General features: G+C 43.5%; 1 long non-coding RNA gene across 1 annotated transcript in view; it reads right to left on the reverse strand.

The window, feature by feature from the left end:
* The window catches only part of LOC128685672 (uncharacterized), a 76,238-nt gene that overhangs the window by 26,635 nt on the left and 25,412 nt on the right, over window positions 1-24,191 (reverse strand). The window contains exon 2 of the long non-coding RNA XR_008406537.2: window positions 18,772-18,940. This is a non-coding gene — a long non-coding RNA (uncharacterized lncRNA). The remainder of the gene's footprint in view (window positions 1-18,771; window positions 18,941-24,191) is intronic.

Below are 24,191 nucleotides of genomic sequence, written 5' to 3' on the forward strand. Positions count from 1 at the left end.
GCTTGCGTATTGGTGTTCTGAAATACGTGTTTGGAGGTCCCTTGATGTTTCGCCCACGTATAACTTGTTGCAGTCATTACAAGGGATTATGTATACCCCTGCAGAGGATGGAGGCTTGTCCTGTCTACTACTGGTGATGTCCTTGATGGTCGTGGTTGTGGAGGTAGATACTTGGAATGATGTTTTGGCAAAGATGTTGGAAACATGTTTGGCAATGGAGTTGGTGGGAAGGACTATGTATCTCTTCTCGGCAGTGTCTTCTCTGGGTGTGTTGAAGATGTTTAATGCCCGCCGTCTGCAGTCTCTGATGAAGTGACGAGGATAGTGGAGTTTAGAAAATATTTGTTCAATTATAGTGCATTCTTCCTCAAGGAACTCGTTGCTGCAGATTCTGAGTGCACGCAGGAAGAAGCCTATAATTACACCACGTTTGGTTTTGGTGTCGTGGTGAGAGTAGAAGTGGAGAAGATCGTTTTGGTTGGTGGGTTTTCGATAGACTTTAAAACGAAGTTCATGGTCAGCTTTGCAGAGCAGGACATCAAGGAAAGGATGAGTGTTGTCGACTTCTTCTTCAAGTGTGAACTGGATTGAATTTCGACCTGGTTGAGCTTGTCTTGGAGAGCTTGAACGTTGAAGCGTTTAGGAGTTATGAGGAGAATGTCGTCAACATAACGGAGCCAGGTGACAGACGAAGGAATAATGGTGGAGAAACGTTCGGCTTCAAGATGTTCCATGTATAGGTTCGCCAGGACTGCACTGAGTGGCGAGCCCATGGGTAGTCCAAAAGTTTGCTGAAAGAGGTGATTTTCGAAAGAGAAACACGTAAAGCCAACACATAGTTCAACAAGGTCGATGAAATCGCTGGCTGGAATGGGAAGATCAAGTGAATCGTCAATTTTCCTGAGCAAGAGATCGATGGCTTGTGTAGTAGGTACTTTGGTGAATAGGGAAGTCACGTCAAGGCTGGAAAGTTTCTTGTTCCTGATGTTGATGTTGCGAATGCGATTGAGAAGATCACCTGAGTGTTTGAGATGTGCTGGACTGATAGTGCCCAAGAGTTTAGAGAGGTGTTTGGCGAGAATTCCTGAGAGCTGGTGGGGAGCACTGCCTATTCCCGAGAATATGGGCCTCAGTGGGATACCAGGCTTGTGAGTCTTTGGCAGGCCGTACATTCTGGCAGGTCTGGGGTTGCTGGGCATGGTGTGCAGAAGTTTCTTCCCTTGTTCTGAGCCCCTCAGAATGCGGCGAGTCCTTTGAAGAAAAGTTTTAGTAAGGTTGTCCACTTGGTTAGTTGTGAGAGGTTTGTAGGTATCTGGGTCATTAAGTAGATTGAGCATTTTGTTCCTGTAATCGTCAGTGTTCATGATAACAACACCACCCCCTTTATCAGCGGTGGTGACCCTGATGGTCGTGTCTTCTGCTAAACCTTTGAGTGCATTGATGTAACGTCGAGGTATGACTGGGGAGCTGCGTGTTGAGATGGCTGCTGAGATGATGCCTTGAAGATAGCCTTTTTGGAAGTCGGAGTCATTGTGTCTGTAGTTTTTGGCGATGAAATTGAGGTCTTGTTTTGGTTTCGTAATTCCTGTTGCGAATTTGAGGCCAGACTTTTGGACTACCCATGGGCTCGCTACTCAGTGCAGTCCTGGCGAACCTATACATGGAACATCTTGAAGCCGAACGTTTCTCCACCATTATTCCTTCGTCTGTCACCTGGCTCCGTTATGTTGATGACATTCTCCTCATAACTCCTAAACGCTTCAACGTTCAAGCTCTCCAAGACAAGCTCAACCAGGTCGAGCCTTCAATCCAGTTCACACTTGAAGAAGAAGTCGACAACACTCTTCCTTTCCTTGATGTCCTGCTCTGCAAAGCTGACCATGAACTTCGTTTTAAAGTCTATCGAAAACCCACCAACCAAAACGATCTTCTCCACTTCTACTCTCACCACGACACCAAAACCAAACGTGGTGTAATTATAGGCTTCTTCCTGCGTGCACTCAGAATCTGCAGCAACGAGTTCCTTGAGGAAGAATGCACTATAATTGAACAAATATTTTCTAAACTCCACTATCCTCGTCACTTCATCAGAGACTGCAGACGGCGGGCATTAAACATCTTCAGCACACCCAGAGAAGACACTGCCGAGAAGAGATACATAGTCCTTCCCACCAACTCCATTGCCAAACATGTTTCCAACATCTTTGCCAAAACATCATTCCAAGTATCTACCTCCACAACCACGACCATCAAGGACATCACCAGTAGTAGACAGGACAAGCCTCCATCCTCTGCAGGGGTATACATAATCCCTTGTAATGACTGCAACAAGTTATACGTGGGCGAAACATCAAGGGACCTCCAAACACGTTTTTCAGAACACCAATACGCAAGCAGATCTGACGACACAAGGAATGCCTGCGTACAACACCGTAATTCACACAACCACTTGATAAACTACAGAAACTCAAGACTTATCGCCACAGAAGACAACACTCAATACCGAAGAATCCTGGAATCATCACTTATTTCTATATCCGACAACTTCAACCAGAATAGTGGCTTATAACATAGCTGAACCACTTGCCAAGAAACTTCTTCATCGCTATCCCACATAAGAACACTGTAGAAGGTCTGCTCACAAACTTATCCAATCTCCTTTCCAAGCTACCTAAGTTTTTAGACTCTATAACCCCACTCGGTACATCATCAGATGCAGCATTCTTCACCTGACCTCAGCATTCTGAACCGGACTATAAATACTCGCGTTTCTTCCACCCCAGGTAGTTCTGTTTGTGACTTGAAAAAGCCCACTGTGTGGGCGAAACGTAGTCAATAAAGGATCACATTATACTGCATTTGTGTTTATATTTCCAGGGCCTATATAAATAGGACAAAATTACTTGTCAATGACAAGGAAATTGACTGTGAGGGAAAAGTTCAACAGATAGGAGTAGCGAGTGTATGCTAACAATAGTTTGATTGACAGCTGATTGTTAAGGTAGGGCAAGTCTAGCTCCCGCTATCCCCCCCCCTTCCTTCATTCTCTTCCCCCCCCGGAAAGGTGACGTGTGGGGCTCAGGTCAAACAGTAATCACTCGACTCACAGCTCCCAGCACTACTGTAAGTACACGCCTGCTCATATTCTAGTGGACTTATTGGTTGAAAGCTTCACTTCTGACCAATAATAAACTTAATCCTCTCAGCCTTGATATCTCTTAAATGTTTTAATAATCACCACGTCTTTTAGGTATTGTACTTATCATGGAGAGTGATTTCATAAGCAGTGGGTAACCTGTCTCTCTTTCCAGCTTGGAATGACAGATTGGGTCACCTGCCAACCAACGAGAAGAATTGAAGGAGACGGACTAACGTCCCGAGACGTCCCATGTTGTATCTACTTACCTGTTATGTACGCTGACGCAGGACATAACCCCTCATCATAGCAGTGGTAACGAACCTGCTTTCCTGTCATCTGGATTAATTATTCAAGGATATGGACTCTGTGAAGAACGAGCCGGTGGGTTGTCACCAACACCTGCGACCCCCCTTCCCCCCCACATCATCAGCAACGGCTACGATTTCAACAACACGCAGTGTCACTAACACCAGACACCCCAGTATCACTATGTATATATTAGCGTTGAGTTCAAATATCATTTTGTTCATTTCATTTTTCATTTTTCTTTGAAATAGGATATACCTTTTGTGGCATGTAAAGAGTACGTAACCTTTATTCGGCGCATGTACACACCCTCATTTACAGGCTATCTCCCCCAACCAGCGAACCAGGTTGCTGAGAGTTGATGATGGGGCCCCGTCGTTCAACTAGTGACCAGGTTCCAGCCAATAAGAAGGTGGTTTTGGCAATTGCAGAGGTTATGTGGGTACCACTCTCCTGTCTGCCCTTGTCATTCCCATTCTAGAGCTGGTTGAAGCACGGTCTGCTATCTTGTGGCTTCTATTTTTGCCTTGCTTACCGTGGAGTGCAGTATACTTATCACTGTACATAGTGTACATATTGCTGTTCTAAATTGGTGAAGGATAATAAAAATCTAAACTTTTTCTGCTGTGTTTATTTTGCTCCCTTTACACCCAGGATAACAGGCCATTTGGAATCCTGGGTTGTAATATGGGTAGCCTGTCCGAGAGCTGGAGCTGGACTTTGAGAAACGGTTGAGCTCAGGGTGAAGCTTGTAGCAGGAACACTGTGCAGCTTGCTGTCTGGCATTGCATTAGCTTTGCCAACCCTTTACAAATTTTGCGTGTCAGTTTCTTTGTTATGGTCAGCCTTGCTATTGTGTGATCGTTCAACAGCTCGCTACTAGCTTGTTCGGTGTGCTCGCTTCGCTACGGTCAATCTTGTAGAACAGTGTGTAGCTTGCTGTTTGGCATTGCTTTACAAATTTTGCGTGTCAGTTGCAGTCAACTTTGCTATTGCGTATTCACCTTGTATGTGTATTTTGCAATCGTACTGTGCATAGCTAATCGTGTTCTGCAAATTAACGTGTTACGTTGGGGTATTCTGCAATCGTACTGTGCATAGCGAATAACTTATGCCACCTAGACGAGTCAGACGTCTGATGTCGGCATATACTTTGCATAACCTACCTAAATTGTCCCTACAGCGTTGTTGGCAAATTGCTCGTTCCATTGGCATTAAATACGAACGTACTCTCACAGCTGCGCAACTGCGTTCATTGATTACTGACAAACTTATAGAAGAAGAGATGGCACATCAGACTCCTCCCTCTACGGGAGCTAGGGCAAAACCTATTATGTTCTCGCAGGAGGAAGATGATACACCTACGGAGCAAAATGGTCAGTATAGTGCAACTGGGTTGTCTCAAGGTGAATCAGCGTCGTTGGCACTTGAGCTGGCAAAAATCAATCTTGAGCAAACTAGGGAACAGAGAGCATTCGCAAGGGAAGAATTTGATAGGGAAAGAGAAAGGAGGCAGTTTTTGCATTCTGTAAATTATTTTAGTTTACAGAAAGCAGTACAGCTTGTCCCCCGCTTCAGTGAGGCCGAACCAGAACAATTTTTCGAAAGCTTCGAAAATCAGGCTCAAGCCTTGAGGTGGCCGGAACAGCATTGGGCATCGTTGGTTTATACAGCATTGTTTGGTAAGGCACAGGAATTTACGTCAGTATTAAATGACGCTGAATTTTCTGATTATAAAGTAGTGAAGACCACAGTGTTGGGAGCATATACATGTATCCCAGCTAAGTACCGTAAGCTTTTCAAACTAAGCAGGCGGCAGCTTGGTCAATCCCTGGTGGATTTTGTAAGACAGCAAACCAAAGCTTTTACCAGCTGGTATAAAGCAAGTGGTGTCACCTCCTTTGAGGAGCTGGTACAGCTTATTCTGATTGACAACCTGCTGGAGTCTGTGGAACCAGAGGTTCGAGTCTTTCTGCAGGATCGTGACTTAACTACTGCATTGGAGGCAGCCAGGTTGGCTGATACCTTCGAAACTAACCGCTCCTTGTCTGAGCGGTCCCGTCTCTCTTTTCAACAGCCTGGCATGAGCAGAGATCGTCAACCTTGGAGAATGAAGTGCCAGCCGGAGGGAGAACGTCTACGTCAGCCAACTAAGTCACCTGGTGAGCCGCGCTTCTCAACTTATGGTCCACCTGCTGAGAGACAAACTACTCATGGTGCATCTCGACAACAGTATCCAGAGAGACACCAGCCAGAGCGACACCAGTTGCAACGTCCGGAGGGAGTAAAGGGCAAGCCTGTCGTCTGCTTCCTCATATCCGTCCCAACTGCCCCCATAAACCCCAACCCATTGGGAAAATCTCTAATATCCCTAGTAACATGTCCCCGAGAGAAGTAGAAAAAGGTATGGCCCCTTATTATTGCAAGAGTCTTATTTCCCTTCAGGAAAACTCAGAAACAACTGAAGTAAAAACCTTTAGAGATACTGGAGCATATTGCTCACTTATAAGAGAAGGAATATTACCCCTTTCAAAGAACACGTCCTTGAATTCCTCTGTTTTATTGGAAGCATTTGGAGGAGCTATATATTCTGTCCCTTTGCATAAAATGTATGTACAGTGCAAATATTACACTGGGTACTTGACTGTGGGTGTCTCAAAAGGATTCCCCATGAAAGATGCCATGTTATTACTGGGTAATAACACTACTGTTAGTGCGTGTCCTGAACCTATAATGATTAATTCTTCTCCGGTGTTGGCCATAACTCGGGCAACATCCCAAGGGTTGTCTGACGAGAATGTTAACCTATCCTTGGACTGCTCCGATCTCGGAATAGCCACTTTGTTTTACGAGGAAAACTGGCCAGAGCCTCGTAGATCAAGTGAACAGACCCCGATCAAGCCTTCCTATTCCCAGGTTGCAGGATTACCAGATCTCTCTGTTTCCATGCCCGAGGGACTGTCCTTCCGGGAGGAGCAACGAAAGGACCCTTCTTTAAAATTCGCTTTTCAGGCAGCCATGGGTAAATCCTCTTTGGATCATCCGGTCAAGTATGAACTTAAAAACGATTATTTGATCTGCACTGAGACTGGTAAGGAGATAGAGGGCCGACAATTGTCTGACAGGTTAGTGGTTCCAACAAAGTTTAGACCTCAAATATTAAATATAGCTCATAATAATTCATTAGGAGGTCACTTAGGAATTGCTAAAACTTTGTATAGAATCACAAAAGAATTTTATTGGCCAAAATTAAAGAAAGATGTGAAGAATCATATTAGGTGTTGCCGAGAATATCAGCAAGTAGGGAAACCTGGACATTCCATTAAACCTGCACCTCTCCAACCTATACCTGCTGATGGAGAACCTTTTGCAGATTTAGTTATAGATTGTGTAGGTCCACTACCTAAATCAAAGTCTGGAAATCAGTATTTATTTACGATTATGGATAAAGTAACCAGATATCCTGAAACAATTCCCATGCGTAGTATTAATACTAAAGCTATTCTCAAAGCTTTAACAAAATTTATTTCTTCTTTTGGCATTCCTAAAACTATTCAAAGTGATCAAGGTACTAACTTCACTGCCAAAGCATTTAGGGAAGCATAAACTAGGCTAGGGATAATCCACAACTTATCCACTGCCTATCATCCTCAGTCCCAAGGCGCCTTGGAAAGATTCCATCAGACGTTAAAAACTATGATGAGAACTTTTTGCATGCATTTTCCTACAGACTGGGATGAATCACTACCTTTGTTGCTGTTCTCAGTACGAGAGACGGTGCAAGAGTCTACAGGGTATAGTCCGTTTGAGCTGATCTTTGGGCACAATGTACGAGGTCCTCTTCGGGTGCTCAAAGAAGGATGGATTGGAGAAGACGTTAGCTCAACACTCTACAACCCGTCTTCAAGTTTGCAGGTGGCACGTCAGTTAGCCAAGGCTAACCTAAAGACAGCTCAAAGTAAGATGAAACAGAGGTATGACAGAAGTGCACAATTCTCTCCTTCCATCCAGGAGACAAGGTGTTGGTGCAGGAACCTATACCTGGCCACACCTTGAAAGCTAGATTTACGGGACCTATGCAGATTATAAGTAGATTATCTGATGTAAATTATGTGGTAGCTCCCATTGATAAGACATCGAAAACTAAAACTTACCACATTAATCAATTAAAATCTTTTCATACACGAGATAAAGTCCCAGTAATGACTCTGTCCTCTACCTCTGAGGAAGACTCTGATTCTTTGCACTCTATCTCTGAAATTAATGTTAAACTTTCTAATTCTGTCCTCCTCAAGGATCCTAGCCCTTTAATGGAGGGACTATCTGAAACGCAAGCAACAAGTTTAACTGACCTTCTACAGCCACATCCTAATATTTTTTCGGATGTGCCGAAAAAATGTACGTTAGGTTATCATGATGTAGATGTGGGAAACTCTAACCCTATTAAACTCTCCCCCTACAGAGCTAATCCTGAAAAGCAGAGGCTACTTCAGCAGGAAGTAGAATTTCTGATAAAGCATGGTTTAGTGGAGGAGTCATCTAGTCCATGGGCTTCACCGTGCATCCTTGTTAAAAAGGCCGATGGAGGGTTTCGTATGTGTACAGACTACCGTAAGGTGATTGAGGTCACAATTACAGATGCTTACCCTCTTCCTCGTCTGGATGACGTAATTGACTTTGTGGGTAAGGCTACTTTTGTGTCCAAGTTAGTTCTCCTTAAAGGTTACTATCACGTACCTTTGACGGATAGGGCGAAGGAAATCTCTGCCTTCGTAATTCCAGGTCATTATCAATACACAGTTACCCCCTTCGGAATGAAAAATTCCCCCTCTTCATTCCAGAAACTTATCCATCAGGCTATTAAAGGACTTGAAGGCACGGCAGCGTACCTAGATGATATTGTTGTGGTGTCTGAGACTTGGGATCAACACCTACTTAGACTTAAGGCTCTTTTTGAGACCTTTCAGAGTTCCCATTTAACAGTTAATTTATCTAAATCTTCCTTTGGCCAGGCCACTATCACTTTTCTAGGCCATGAAGTAGGTAGTGGTAAAGTTGCACCTAAACTTGCTAAAGTTCTTGCTATTAAAGATTATCCAGTTCCCCATGGTAGGAAATCTCTTCAACGTTTCCTAGGCATGATAGGATTTTACAGAAGATTCTGTAAGAATTTCTCAGATATTGTAGCCCCTCTTACCTCTCTTACCAGTCACAAAGTTCCCCTTAATTGGACCTCAGATTGTAACAATGCTTTTGATAAAGCAAAAAGATTATTGTGTACTGCACCCATTCTTTTGTCTCCAGACTTCTACAAACCTTTTTCTTTACAGGTTGATGCTTGTGAGTCTGGGGTTGGGGCAGTACTGTTACAAAACGAGAATGAGGAGTTGCAGCCTGTAGCTTATTATTCTGCTAAGTTCCAGCCACATCAGAGGGCTTACTCTACCATTGAAAAAGAAGCCCTCGCGCTGGTACTGGCTTTGGAGCATTTCGATGTTTATGTGGGCCAGACATCGCAGGTGGTCACCGTCTACAGTGATCACAATCCTCTAGTATGTCTCCAAGCCATGAAGAACCACAACACAAGGCTCATGCGTTGGGCTATACGACTGCAACCTTATTCCATCAGAATTAAATATTGATTAATTAGACACATGTGCAACTCTTGGGTATCTTTATTGAGGAAACGTTTAGCCACACAGCGGCTTCATCAGTCCATACGTAGGAGAAACTTGAAGAACAGGAGGAGAATGAGGTAATCAGTCCAGAAACTTGAAGATCAGGAGGAGAATGAGGTAATCAGTCCAGAAACTTGAAGAACAGGAGGAGAATGAGGTAATCAGTCCGGAAACTTGAAGAACAGGAGGAGAATGAGGTAATCAGTCCAGAAACTTGAAGAACAGGAGGAGAATGAGGTAATCACTCCTGTTCTTCAAGTTTCTGGACTGATTACCTCATTCTCCTCCTGTTCTTCAAGTTTCTCGAAACGTTTCCTCAATAAAGATACCCAAGAGTTGCACATGTGTCTAATTTATCAACATGTCGGTTCTCTGAACCATTCATCTACAGAATTAAATATATTGCCGGCAAAGAAAATATGTTGGCAGACTCTTTATCTAGAGTCTAATTACATTATTTACTTAGGTTAGGATGTTAGGTTACTTGTGGTAACCCTTTCCACGCTCTTTTTTTTTTTATCCCCTAGTGTGGGGTTTTTTTTTAGTGAGGGGATGCGGGCTACCGTCCGCCTGTATCTTGGACCTATGCTAACCTGACTGCTGTCTCACTCTGAGTTTAGGGTTTGGCTTTTTGTCACGAGAAAAGCTGAGCTCTATCTAAGAGTTGGATGGTGGAGAGGAAAGGCGGTCCCATTATTTTGTGCCATGGCGGCATGGTTACCACTGGGAGGTGGCAGCCTAATCATGAGCCTTCTCGGGGTGGGGGTGTGGCATGCAAAGAGTACGTAACCTTTATTCGGCGCATGTACACACCCTCATTTACAGGCTATCTCCCCCAACCAGCGAACCAGGTTGCTAAGAGTTGATGGGGCCCAATCGTTCAGCTAGTGACCAGGTTCCAGCCAATAAGAAGATGGTTTTAGCAATCGCAGAGGTTATGTGGGTACCACTCTCCTGTCTGCCCTTGTCATTCCCATTCTAGAGCTGGTTGAAGCACGGTCTGTTATCTTGTGGCTTCTATTTTTGCCTTGCTTACCGTGGAGTGCACTAATAGCTATCACTGTATATAGTGTACATATTGCTGTTCTAAATTGGTGAAGGATAATATAAATCTAAACTTTTTCTGCTGTGCTTATTTTGCTCCCTTTACACCCGGGGTAACAGGCCATTTGGACTCCTGGGTTGTAATACCTTTCATGTTTCACTGTTTTATGTTTGCTTTAACAAATAATAAAGTGTTTATCTTTGTGAATTATTATTTCTTTTTCTATTCATTAATTTTCCTAAGGAGGAGCCAGCCTTGGTAATACTGTCTGAAGTTGTTACAGGGCTGAGTAAGCCTTCATACCCCCCAAGAACTAATATCACCATCACAGCAACCTTCCATAATATCTCGCCCTGCCTTTTGCACCCCCAGTCTGTACCAACCCCTAGCATGTCCTAGAATACAGCACTGGAAAGGAACCTGAAGGTATGGTAAAACAGCACACATAGAAAAACAAATAAGAGTGAGAAGTGGCAAGAATGAATCATTGAGGCATCCCCAGACATCATAGCACTCATAGAGACAAAACTCACAGGGATACCAGATGCGATCTTCCCAGCTGGATATCACATCCTGAGGAAAGACAGAGGAACAGAGAGGGAAGAGTAGCACTGCTCATCAAAAGCCAGTAGAGTTTTGAGGAGATGGGTGGAATGGACAGAGGAGAAGCTGATGACTTCATAGTAGGAATACTTCAGACCAGAGGTCCAAAGGTGATGATAGCAGTGATATACAACTTGCCCCTAAACAGCAACAGACCAAGACAAGATTACAATGATGGCAATAGAGCAATTGTGGATACACTAGCCGAGGAGGCCAGAAGGGCCTATATAAATAGGACAAAATTACTTGTCAATGACAAGGAAATTGACTGGAAAAGCATCGAGCCACATGGTAGACCAGAAACGTGGAGGGAGACAGTATTGGAAAACGTCATGCATTAACATGTTAGGGATACATCCAGGGATAGAGGAGAGGATGTACCAGCAAGGCTGGACCTTGTATTCACCTTGAACAGTTCAGACATAGGGGATATTACACACGAATGGCCACTTGGCACTAGTAATCATGTGGTCCTGAGTTTCTAATACCATCTAGAGTTAACAGTGGAGAAAGAAGCAGCATGAAAAGGACGGGAAAGGCCAAACTTCAAGAAAGGAGACTACACAGGTATGAGGTAATTCCTGCATGAGGGTCAGTGGAAAAGAGAACTAGAGGAAAAGACACTAAATGAAATGATGGAAGTGACCACAAAGTGCAGGGAGGCAGAGAAGTTCATAAGCAGGGGCAACAGAAAAAATGGAAAGACCAGATTGAGCCAATGGTTTACCTGGAGGTGTAAAGAGACCAAAACCAAGTGTGCTATAACATGGAAAAAATATAGAAGGCAAAGGACTAAAGAAAACTAAGAGTTGAGAAGAAGAACCATAAACAAATATGCGTGGATAAGGAGAGAGGCCCGGCGGCAATACGGGAATGACATAGCATCAAAAGCCAAATCTGAACCAAAGCTGTTATACAGTCACATCAGGAGGACAACAACAGTCAAGAACGAGGTAATCAGGCTGAGGAAGGAAGGAGGGGAAACTCACAAAGAGTGACCAGGAAGTATGTAAAGAGCTTAGCACAAGATTTTGAGAAGTATTCACAGTGGAGACAAAAATGCTTCCAGCAGAGGCAGTAGGGTGCACCAGAAAGTATTGGACACACTGCACATAATCATGAAGGAGGTGAAGAAACTGCTAGGTGAACTAGATACCTCGAAGGCAGTGGGCCCAGATAACATCTCTCCATGGGTCCTGAGAGAGAGAGCAAAGGAACTGTTTGTACAGCTAGTGACAATCATCAGCCAAGGCAATTGCCTAAGGTGTGGAAGACAGCAAATGTAGTCCCAGTTTTTAAGAAAAGAGACAGACAGCAACATTAAACTACAGACCAGCGCCACTGACATGCATAGTGTGTAAAGTCATGGAAAATATTATCAGTAGAAGAGTGGTGGAACACAGAAGGAATTGGGGTCCTACTGGACAATCAGACGACTTCAGGAATGGGAAATCCTGTGTCACAAATCTACTTCAGTTCTACGACTAGGTAACAGAAGTAAGACAGGAGAGAGAAGGATGGGTAGATTACAACTTTTTGGGCTGTAAGAAGGCTTTCGACACAATATCACACAAGAGACTGGTTCAAAAACTAGAGGAGCACCTAGGAATAGTAGGGAAAGCATTTCAGTTCATTAGGGAATATCTGACATGCAGGAAACAACGAATGTTGGTACGTGATGAGGCATCAGAGTGGGCACATGTGTCGAGTGGAGTTCCACAAATGGCTCCTGGAGATTATCCCCACCAAGTGCAAAGCCATGAAACTTAGGAAAGGACAAAGAAGACCGTAGACGAAGTACAACATGTGGGATCAAAGGCTGCAAACCACACTTAAGGAAAAGGATCTTGGGGTGAGCATTACGACTTGCACACTCCTGAGGTGCACATCAGCCAAATAACCACTGCAGCATATGGGTGTCTGGTGCACCTGAAAACAATATTTCGACATCTAAGTAAGAAGTCAGCCACGACTCCGTACACCGTGTACTTCGGGCCCATATTGGAGTATTCAGCACCAGTATGGAACCCTCACCTAGTCAGTCACGTTAAGAAATTAGAGAAAGTAGAAAAGATTACAACAAGACTAGTCCCGGAGCTAAGAGGCATGTCTTATGAGGATAGGTTAAGGGAACTAAATCTGATGAAATTAGAGGATAGGAGGGATAGGGTGGATATTACGACGTATAAAATACTGAGTGGAATTGACAAAGTGGAGAGATCTAGAATGTTTTAGAAATGGACAAAAGAACAAGGCGATATAGCCTTACAGTTGTCAGGAAGTGGAACAATCTGGAGAGTGAAGTACTGGAGGCTGGATCCATACATAACTTTAAGAAGTATGAGAAGGCTCTTGGAGCAGAGAGAGAGAGAGAGTGACTTAGAAGTGACTACTAGACAGACGGAGCCAGGAGCTGTGACTTGACTTATGCAACCAAATACAGGTGAATACACACACACTCTCTCACAAACACACGCACACACACACCAACACACACACACACACACACACACACACACCCACACAAACACACACACACACACACACACACACACCCACACAAACACACACACACACACACACACACACACACACACACACACACACACATATACACACACACACACACACACACACACACACACACACACACACACACACACACACACACACACACACACACACACATACATAGCTCAGAGGATCAGAGGAAAATGGTTCTGATAAAGAAGAATGGATGGCAGAGAAATGAAAAAGGACGGAACAAGAGTGGGAGAGCAAACTAGAGGAGTTTTCTGCAAAATGGAGAAGAGGATGGAGGCAGAAATTAAGAAAAAGGAATCAAAAGTCGGAGCCGCAGAAGCCAGGATATGGGCCCTAGAATATGAGGTAAATAGGCTGAAGCAACTTACAAGACTATTGCCTAGAGGAGACATATCATCTGAAGCAGGTACACCCCTACTGAGAGAGGAGCCCAACAGAAAGGAAGGAGCCAAGGAAGAAAGGGGGAGAGCCCTTGGGAGCAGGGATAGCAGTAAAGCAGGGAGGAGAGGGGGGATAAGTCTCATGCAGAGGCACGACCATTCCACCAAGTGTTACAAGAAAATATAAGGGAGACAATGGCCATGTACAAACAGGACCCAGTGACACAGAGGGAAAGGTAATGGGAGGAGGAGAGGGAGAAGTGTTTATTCATGGGCTACAAGAGAGTGAGGAGAGAATACACAATGAAAGATGGCAGGAAGAAAAACAGGAGATTGAAAGCATCATCAAAGTAATAGGCAAGGAAGTCATGACTGAGACAGTATATTTTCAGAGAACAGGGAGGGGTAGTTGAAGGGAAGAAATCGGCCATTCAAACTGATTTTCAAGACAGAAACGGTGCATAACAGGATTCTGCAAGAGAATCCAAGGCTGAAGGAATCATCAGTATACAAGAGGGTGTTCCTAGACTAAGACAGAACAAGAACAGGGCGACAGCAACTGAGGGAGAGGACACAGAAGCGAAAGGGGCTAGGAAAAGAGACAAGAGCAAATTCAGCAGAGAACAACCAGAGTAGGGCAGAGCAACAAGCAGAAGCACACAACCACCCTTAGAACCCCACAACCAAACACACTATCCCAACACAAACAACAATTCACACTTACAGCTCCCACCCCACACTATGCTGTAGAATACAACAGCACACTGACAGGTCCCTCGCCCCCACAGACCCCCACATAACACAGTGTTGGAAAGGAAACTGAAGGTATGGTACACCAACGCTGATGGAAGAATGAATAAGTGGGAGGAGTTTCACGAAAGAGTCAAAGAGGCATTACCGGACATCATAGCTCTCACAGAAACCAAACTCACAGGAATGATAACAGATGCCATCTTTCCATCGGGATATCAGATCCTGAGGAAAGAGGGAACAGAGGGAGTGGAGTGGCACTGTTCATCAAAAACCTATGGGATTTTGATGAGCTGGAGAGAGGAGACAGAGGAGAAGCAAGAGACTACATAATAGGAACACTTCAGTCTGGAGGTCCCAAGATGGTAATTGTTGTGATGTATAACCCACCACAGAACAGCAGGAGGCCAGAAGGGCTCATATGAACAGGAAGAAACTGATTATGGGTAACTTCAATCACAAGGAAATCGTCTGGGAGAACCTGAAACCACATGGTGGCCCAGAAACGTGGAGGGCTAAGATGATGAAGGTGGTACTGGAAAACCACATGTACCAACAGGTAAGGGACACTACCAGAGAGAAAGGAGAGGATAAGCCAGCAAGACTGGACTTAGTATTCACCTTGAGTAGTGCAGATATTAACATCACATATGAAAGACCCCTTGGGGCCAGTGATCACGTGGTTCTGAGCTTCGAATATATAGTAGGGTTACAAGTGGAGAGGGAAGCAGGAAGGGCAGGACGAATTAAGCCAAACTACAAGAGAGGGGAATACACAGGCATGAAGAATTTCCTGCATGGGGTTCAGTGGGACAGAGAACTGGCAGAAAATGAGATGATGGAATATGTGACAACGATATGCAAAGAAGCTGAGGAGAGGTTTGTGCCCAAGGGTAACAGAAATAACGAGAAAGCCAGGATGAGCCCTTGGTTCACCCAAAGGTGTAGAGAGGCCAAAACCAGGAGTGCTAGAGAATGGGAAAAGTAGAGAAGGCAAAGGACCCGGGAGAATAGGGAGAGCAGTCATAGAGCAAGAAATGAATATGCACTTGTAAGAAGGGAGGCCCAGCAACAACACGAAAATGATGCAGCAGCAAAAGCCAAATCTAACCCGAAGCTGTTGTACAGCCACATCAGGAGGAGAACAACAGTTAAGGACCAGGTAATCAGGCTGAGGAAGGAAGGAGGAGAGATCACAAGAAACGACCGCGATTAGCATAAGATTCAAAGAAGTGTTCACAGAGGAGACGGCTGCTATGTGAGCTAGATACCTTGAAGGGCGACTACCTGAGGTGTGGAAGACAGCAAATATAGCCCCAATTTTTAAAAAACGAGACAGACACGAAGCATTAAATTACAGACCTGTGTCACTGACATGTATAGTACGCAATGTCAACGAAAAGATTATCAGGAGGAGAGTGGTGGAGCACCTAGAAAGGAATAAATAAGCTTATCAACGACAGCTAGCACGGTTTCAGGGACGGGAAATCCTGTGTCACAAACCCATTGCAGTTCTATGACAGGGTAACAGCAGTAAGACAAGAGAGCGAGAGAGAGAGAGAGAGAGAGAGAGAGAGAGAGAGAGATGGGTAGATTGTATTTTCTTGGACTGTAAGAAGGCGTTTGACACAGTCCCACACAAGAGATTAGTGCAAAAGCTGGAGGACCAGGTAGGGATAACAGGGAAGGCACTGCAATGGATCAGGGAATACCTGTCAAGAAGACAACAGCGAGTCATGGTACGTGGCGAGGTGTCAGAGTGGGCGCCTGTGACGAGCGGGGTTCCGCAGGGGTCAGTCCTAGGACCGGTGCTGTTCCTGGTATTTGTGAACGACATGATGGAAGGAATAGACTCAAAGGTGTCCCTGTTTGCAGATGATGTGAAGCTGATTAGAAGAATTTAATCGGACGAGGACCAGGCAGAACTACAAAGGGATCTGTACAGTCTACAGGCTTGGTCCAGAAACTGGTTCCTGGAGTTCAACCCCACCAAGTGCAAAGTGATGAAGATTGAGGAATGGCAAAGAAGACCGCAGACGAAGTACAGTCCAGGGGGGCCAGAGACTACAAACCTCACTCAAGGAAAATGATCTTGGGATGAGTATAACACCGGGAACATCTCCTGAGGCACAGATCAACCAAATAACTGCTGCAGCAAGGTGGGCAAGGTGGACAGAGACAGGATGTTCCATAGATGGCACACAGCAACAAAGGATCACAGATCGAAGCCGAAGACTCAGATGAATCACAGGGATGTTAGGAAGCATTTCTTCAGTCACAGAGTTGTCGGGCAGTGGAATAGTTTGGAAAGTGATGTAGTGGAGGTAGGATCCATACATAGCTTTAAGAAGAGGTACGATGAAGCTCATGGAGCAGGAAAAGTGATCTAGTGGTGACCAGTGAAGAGGCGGGACCAGGAGCTATGACTAGACCCTTGCAAACACAATTTGGTGAGTACAACTATGTGACTACACACACACACACACACACACACATACACACACACAAACACACACATACACACACACAAACACACACAAACACACACACACACACACACACACACACACATACACAAACACACACAGAGCTCAAGGGAATGTCGTACGAGGAAAGGTTAAGGGAAATCGGACTGACGACACTGGAGGACAGAAGGGTCAGGGGAGACATGATAACGACATACAAGATACTGCGGGGAATAGACAAGGTGGACAGAGATAGGATGTTCCAGAGAGGGGACACAGGGACAAGGGGTCACAACTGGAAGCTGAAGACTCAGACGAGTCACAGGGACGTTAGGAAGTATTTCTTCAGTCATAGAGTTGTCAGCAAGTGGAATAGCCTAGCAAGTGAAGTAGTGGAGGCAGGAACCATACATAGTTTTAAGAAGAGGTATGACAAAGCTCAGGAAGCAGAGAGAGAGAGGACCCAGTAGCGATCAGTGAAGAGGCGGGGCCAGGAGCTGAGTCTCGACCCCTGCAACCACAATTAGGTGAGTACAATTAGGTGAGTACACACACAAACACACATACACATCTACAAAGGAATGATCTCATCAACAGCAGCCAACATGGTTTCAGGGACGGGAAATCCTGTGTCACAAACCTACTGGAGTTCTATGACTTGGCGACAGTAGTAAGACAAGAGAGAGGGGTGGGTTGATTGCATTTTCTTTAACTGCAAGAAAGCGTTTGAAACAGTTCCACACAAGAGATTAGTGCAAAAACTGGAGGACCAACCAGGGACAACAGGGAATGCACTTAAGGATCAGGGAATACTTGTCAGGAAGACAGCAGCGAGTCATGGTACGTGGCGAGGTGTCAGAGTGGGCACCTGTGACCAGCGGGGTCCCACTGGGGTCAGTCCTAGGACCAGTGCTGTTTCTGGTATTTGTGAACGACGTGACAGAAGGAATAGACTCCGAAGTGTCCCTGTTTGTAGATGACGTGAAGTTGATGAAAAAAATTCATTCGATCGAAGACCAGGCAGAACTACAAAGGGATCTGGACAGGCTGCAGACCTGGTCCAGCAATTGGACCCACCAAGTGCAAAGTCATGAAGATTGGGGAAGGGCAAAGAAGACCGCAGACAGAGTACAGTCTAGGGGGCCAGAGACTACAAACCTCACTCAAGGAAAAAGATATTGGGGTGAGTATAACACCAGGTACATCTCCTGAAGCGCACATCAACCAAATAACTGCTGCAGCATATGGGCGCCTAGCAAACCTCAGAACAGCATTCCTACACCTTAACAAGGAATCGTTCAGGACCCTGTACACCGTGTACGTTAGGCCCATATTGGAGTATGCGGCACCAGTTTGTAACCCACACCTAGCCAAGCACGTAAAGAAACTAGAGAAAGTGCAAAGGTTTGCAACAAGACTAGTTCTAGAGCTAAGAGGTATGTCCTACGAGGAGAGGTTAAGGAAAATCAACCTGACGACACTGGAGGACAGGAGAGATAGAGGGGACATGATAACGACATACAAAATACTGAGAGGAATTGACAAGGTGGACAAAGACATTGTTCCAGAGATGGGACACAGCAACAAGGGGACACAGTTGGAAGTTGAAGACACAGATGAATCACAGGGATGTTAGGAAGTATTTCTTCAGCCACAGAGTAGTCAGGAATTTGAATAGTTTGGGAAGCGATGTAGTGGAGGCAGGATCCATACATAGCTTTAAGCAGAGGTATGATAAAGCTCACGGTTCAGGGAGAGTGACCTAGTAGCGACCAGTGAAGAGGAGGGGACAGGAGCTAAGACTCGACCCCTGCAACCTCAACTAGGTGAGTACACACATGAGACCCAGTCTTGCACTAACTTTGTGGAAGATCGTCTCCAGGGAAGAAAACTGGAGTCGGGTACAGCTTCTTCAAGATTCGTTCATTAATTCATCTTCTCGTTGCTTGGTGAAGGTTCGTAACTCTCTTAGTTTCACCCAACATAATGGCAGCTCTCTGACTGTTTGCTGCGCCTTCCCGTCGCTCGTTCTGAAAAAAAAAAATGAAGTCTTTTAAGACGCAGTGTAAGAATTAGCAGGAAGTTTGATACAATAAAATTTTTATTTTTTAAAAGAACGAAGCAGCTGAAACGATCTGCATATATATATATATATATATATATATATATATATATATATATATATATATATATATATATATATATATATATATATATATATATATATATATATATATATATATATATATATATATATACACTTTCTGAGATGCTCCCCAGCCTTCAGCAGTCCAAAACTCAAGGAATATGGCTCTCTTCTAAAGACCATGCTAGAGAGTGTATTGAATCTTTCCTTTGAAGATGGACAGTGGTTGCAAGCCTCACTTCCGGTCAGGCTTGGGGGGCTAGGAGTACGCAGATCCTCCCAGATTGCTCTACCAGCTTTCCTATCCTCTTCCATAGCATCAAACGAATTGATAAGACAAATTCTTCCTGATAACCTCAGTGACTCAGGAGGAACACAGGACCCTAGCTATGCCAGTGCCATCACTGAATGGGAGACTCTTACTGCTCCAGCACCAAACCCTAGTGAAGCACTGGCTCACAAACAGTCAAGCTGGGATGGCCCTATCGCTGAAAAGGTGCTTGCCAACATGCTCAGGGGTGCAACATCAGATAGGGAGACTGCCCATCTCCAGGCTGAGAGCACCTCACTTCGGGGACTTCCTTCAAACAGTTCTCATATCGGCAATGGGAACGCGACTCGACCCTAAGACCCTATGTATTGCAGTGGCTCTGCGCTTTGCTGCCCCAATTCACACAGAATATATGTGTATTTGCGGCGAAGCGCAAGCAGACCAATGTGGTTTACATGGTCTTAACTGTTCCAAAACCAAGGGCTGGCATGCAAGACACAATGAGGTCAATGACACCATAAAGAGAACCCTTGCTACAGCTGGATGCCCAGCCGAAAGGGAGCCCTGATCACTAGCAGCCAACGATACCCACAACCCAGCAAACCGCCCCGACGGGATCACCATCTATCCTTGGAAGAATGGCAAGCTCTTAGCATGGGACTATACCTGTGTCCACACTGGCTGACACCTACATCCATCACAGTGTTGGGCGACAGGGAGGAGCTGCTCACCACAGGGAGGAGTACAAGATCAGCAAGTACAGGGACATAAGCCAACAGTATCAATTTGTCCCAGTGGGATCAGAGACCTTGGGATCATGGGGAAAAAATGCCACACGTTTCCTTAAAGAATATGGTTCCAGACTCATCGACACCACCAGGGACCCAAGGGCAGCCACTTTCATGCTCCAGCGCCTCAGTATGGCCATCCAGAGGGGAAATGCTTGCTGCATACTTGCCTCGCGTCCGGCTTTGGAGGAGCTGGAGGAAATTCATGATCTTTAATACATTGTACCATTGTATTCATGTTTGTGTTTTTCTGCAAATGTATTCTGTTTATTAATAAATGTTCACATAGAATATAAAACATAGGGGGTGGTAAGAGAAGAAAATATTCAAACAGCTCCGGGGAGAACCTAGAGTTTTCCCTGAGGTACGTTTATTGTCTTCTCTGAGGATGAGGGTCCCCAGTCCAGCTATAGAGGCGGTACCTCCCTATATACGTATATATATATATATATATATATATATATATATATATATATATATATATATATATATATATATATATATATGTATATATATATATATATATATATATATATATATATATATTATATATATATATATATATATATATATATATTTATATATATATATATATATATATTATATATATATATATATATATATATATATATATATATATATATATATATATATATATATATATATATATATATATATATATATATATATGCAATAAGATCACAGTAAACAGGTGATATCAGAATATGCAAAACAACCACTCTGAAAGAATAGAGAAATTCCAAGCGCTTTCGTGACTACTCACGAAAGCGCTTGGAATTTCTCTATTCTTTCAGAGTGGTTGTTTTGCATATATATATATATATATATATATATATATATATATATATATATATATATATATATATATATATATATATATATATATATATATATATATATATATATATATATATATATATATTTATTTATTTATTTATTAACACACTGGCCGATTCACACCAAGGCAGGGTGGCCCGAAAAAGAAAAACTTTCACCATCATTCATTCCATCACCGTCTTGCCAGAAGGGTGCTTTACACTACAATTTTTAAACTGCATCATTAACACCCCTCCTTCAGAGTGCAGGCACTGTACTTCCCATCTACAGGACTCAAGTCCGACCTGCCGGTTTCCCTGAATCCCTTCGTAAATGTTACTTTGCTCACACTCCAACAGCACGTCAAGTATTAAAAACCATTTGTCTCCATTCACTCCTATCAAACACACTCACTCATGCCTGCTGGAAGTCCAAGCCCCTCGCACACAAAACCTCCTTTACTCCCTCCCTCCAACCTTTCCTAGGCCGACCCCTACCCCGCCTTCCTTCCACTACAGACTGATACACTCTTGAAATCATTCTGTTTCGCTCCATTCTCTCTACATGTCCGAACCACCTCAACAACCCTTCCTCAGCCCTCTGGACAACAGTTTTGGTAATCCCGCACCTCCTCCTAACTTCCAAACTACGAATTCTCTGCATTATATTCACACCACACATTGCCCTCAGACATGAAATCTCCATGCCTCCAGCCTTCTCCTCGCTGCAACATTCATCACCCATGCTTCACACCCATATAAGAGCGTTGGTAAAACTATACTCTCATACATTTCCCTCTTTGCCTCCAAGGACAAAGTTCTTTGTCTCCACAGACTCCTAAGTGCACCACTCACCCTTTTCCCCTCATCAATTCTATGATTCACCTCATCTTTCATAGACCCATCCACTGACACGTCCACTCCCAAATATCTGAATACATTCACCTCCTCCATACTCTCTCCCTCCAATCTGATATCCAATCTTTCATCACCTAATCTTTTTGTTATCCTCATAACCTTACTCTTTCCTATATTCACTTTCAATTTTCTTCTTTTGCATACCCTACCAATTTCATCCACCAACCTCTGCAACTTCTCTTCAAAATCTCCCAAGAGCACAGTGTCATCAGCAAAGAGCAACTGTGACAACTCCCATTCTATGTGTGATTTTTTTATCTTTTAACTCCACGCCTCTTGCCAAGACCCTCGCATTTACTTCTCTTACAACCCCATCTATAAATATATTATATATCCACCCTGTCATACGCTTTTTCTAAATCCATAAATGCCACAAAAACCTCTTTAGCCTTATCTAAATACTGTTCACTTATATGTTTCACTGTAAACACCTGGTCCACACACCCCCTACCTTTCCTAAAGCCTCCTTGTTCATCTGCTATCCTATTTTCCGTCTTACTCTTAATTCTTTCAATAATAACTCTACCATACACTTTACCAGGTATACTCAACAGACTTATCCCCCTATAATTTTTGCACTCTCTTTTATCCCCTTTGCCTTTATACAAAGGAACTATGCATGCTCTCTGCCAATCCCTAGGTACCTTACCCTCTTCCATACATTTATTAAATAATTGCACCAACCACTCCACCAACCACGCTCTCGCTTCACACGGTGAGGGCCTGGGTACGATTCCCAGCCAGAGTAGAAACATTGGACGTGTTTCTTTCAACCTGTTGTCTATGTTCCCCATCAGTAAAATGGGTACCTGCGTGTTAGTCGACTGGTGTGGGTCGCATCCTGGGACACTGACCTAAGGAGGCCTGGTCACAGACAGGGCCGCGGGGGCGTTGACCCCCGGAACTCTCTCCAGGTATCTCTCTCCAGGTATATATATAATACATATATATATATAATTATATATATATATAATATATATATAATATATATATATATATGTCGTGCCGAATAGGCAGAACTTGCCATCTTGGCTTAAATAGCGACGCTCACCTTGCCATATAGGACAAGCGAAAATTTGTTTATGCAATAATTTCGCCAAAATCATTCTGAACCTAACGAAAAATATATATTTCATTGTGTTTGTTTAGTATTAAATTACTGTAAACAAATCTAAAATATATTTATTTGGGTTAGGCTAAATTAAATTGTTCTTCTTATAATAAGGTTAGGTAAGTTTTCTAAGATTCTTTTGGAGCAAAATTAAAATTTTTTACATAACATTAATGAAAAAAATATATCTTTAAACGTAAAAGAGAAAATTTTAGAAAGGACTTAATTTTAAATGAGTTCTTGCTAATTGACCAGTTTTACATATTCGGCACGACATATACATATATAATTATATATATATATATATATATATATATATATATATATATATATATATATATATATATATATATATATATATGTCTGCGGCGTGGAGGGAGGGAGCCAGTTTATGGTGCTCCATACATTCTGTGTGTAAACCAAGAGCCAACATGGTTTACATGGGCCAGTTTCGGCAGACATCATCGTGAGTATCCACCAGAGATTACAGAGTCGTGACAATCCTCTGCATCAGACCGTTGCTTCTGTATCAGTGAAAGTGCAGTGTGCATGTTGGGATTTGGAGAGTAGTGGTGGTGTTAAGGGGATCCTGCCAGAGGAGGTTTGTTTACTTCTGCGTTCGGCCGGGGTTGTGGGGGGGTAGGGGGAAGTGGTCGCTCACGAAACTATCACTGGACGCTGAACAGAAGAACACTTCGGTTAACAGTGAGAGCATGGTGGGTAGTGTGCCAAATAACGAGGGCTTTTTCTAAATGGAATAATAAGTATATATATGTATATATATATATATATATATATATATATATATATATATATATATATATATATATATATATATATATATATATATATATATATATAAATGGAGGGTTAGAGGTATTGGAAAGATGGAGGAAATATTTTGAGAAATTGTTAAATGTTGATGAAGATAGGGAAGCTGTGATTTCGTGTATAGGGCAAGGAGGAATAACATCTTGTAGGAGTGAGGAAGAGCCAGTTGTGAGTGTGGGGGAAGTTCGTAAGGCAGTAGGTAAAATGAAAGGGGGTAAGGCAGCCGGGATTGATGGGATAATGATAGAAATGTTAAAAGCAGGTGGGGATATAGTTTTGGAGTGGTTGGTGCAATTATTTAATAAATGTATGGAAGAGGGTAACGTATCTAGGGATTGGCAGAGTGCATGTATAGTTCCTTTGTATAAAGGCAAAGGGGA

This window comes from Cherax quadricarinatus, chromosome 23 (assembly GCF_038502225.1).
Source record: "Cherax quadricarinatus isolate ZL_2023a chromosome 23, ASM3850222v1, whole genome shotgun sequence".
NCBI classification, from domain to species: domain Eukaryota; kingdom Metazoa; phylum Arthropoda; class Malacostraca; order Decapoda; family Parastacidae; genus Cherax; species Cherax quadricarinatus.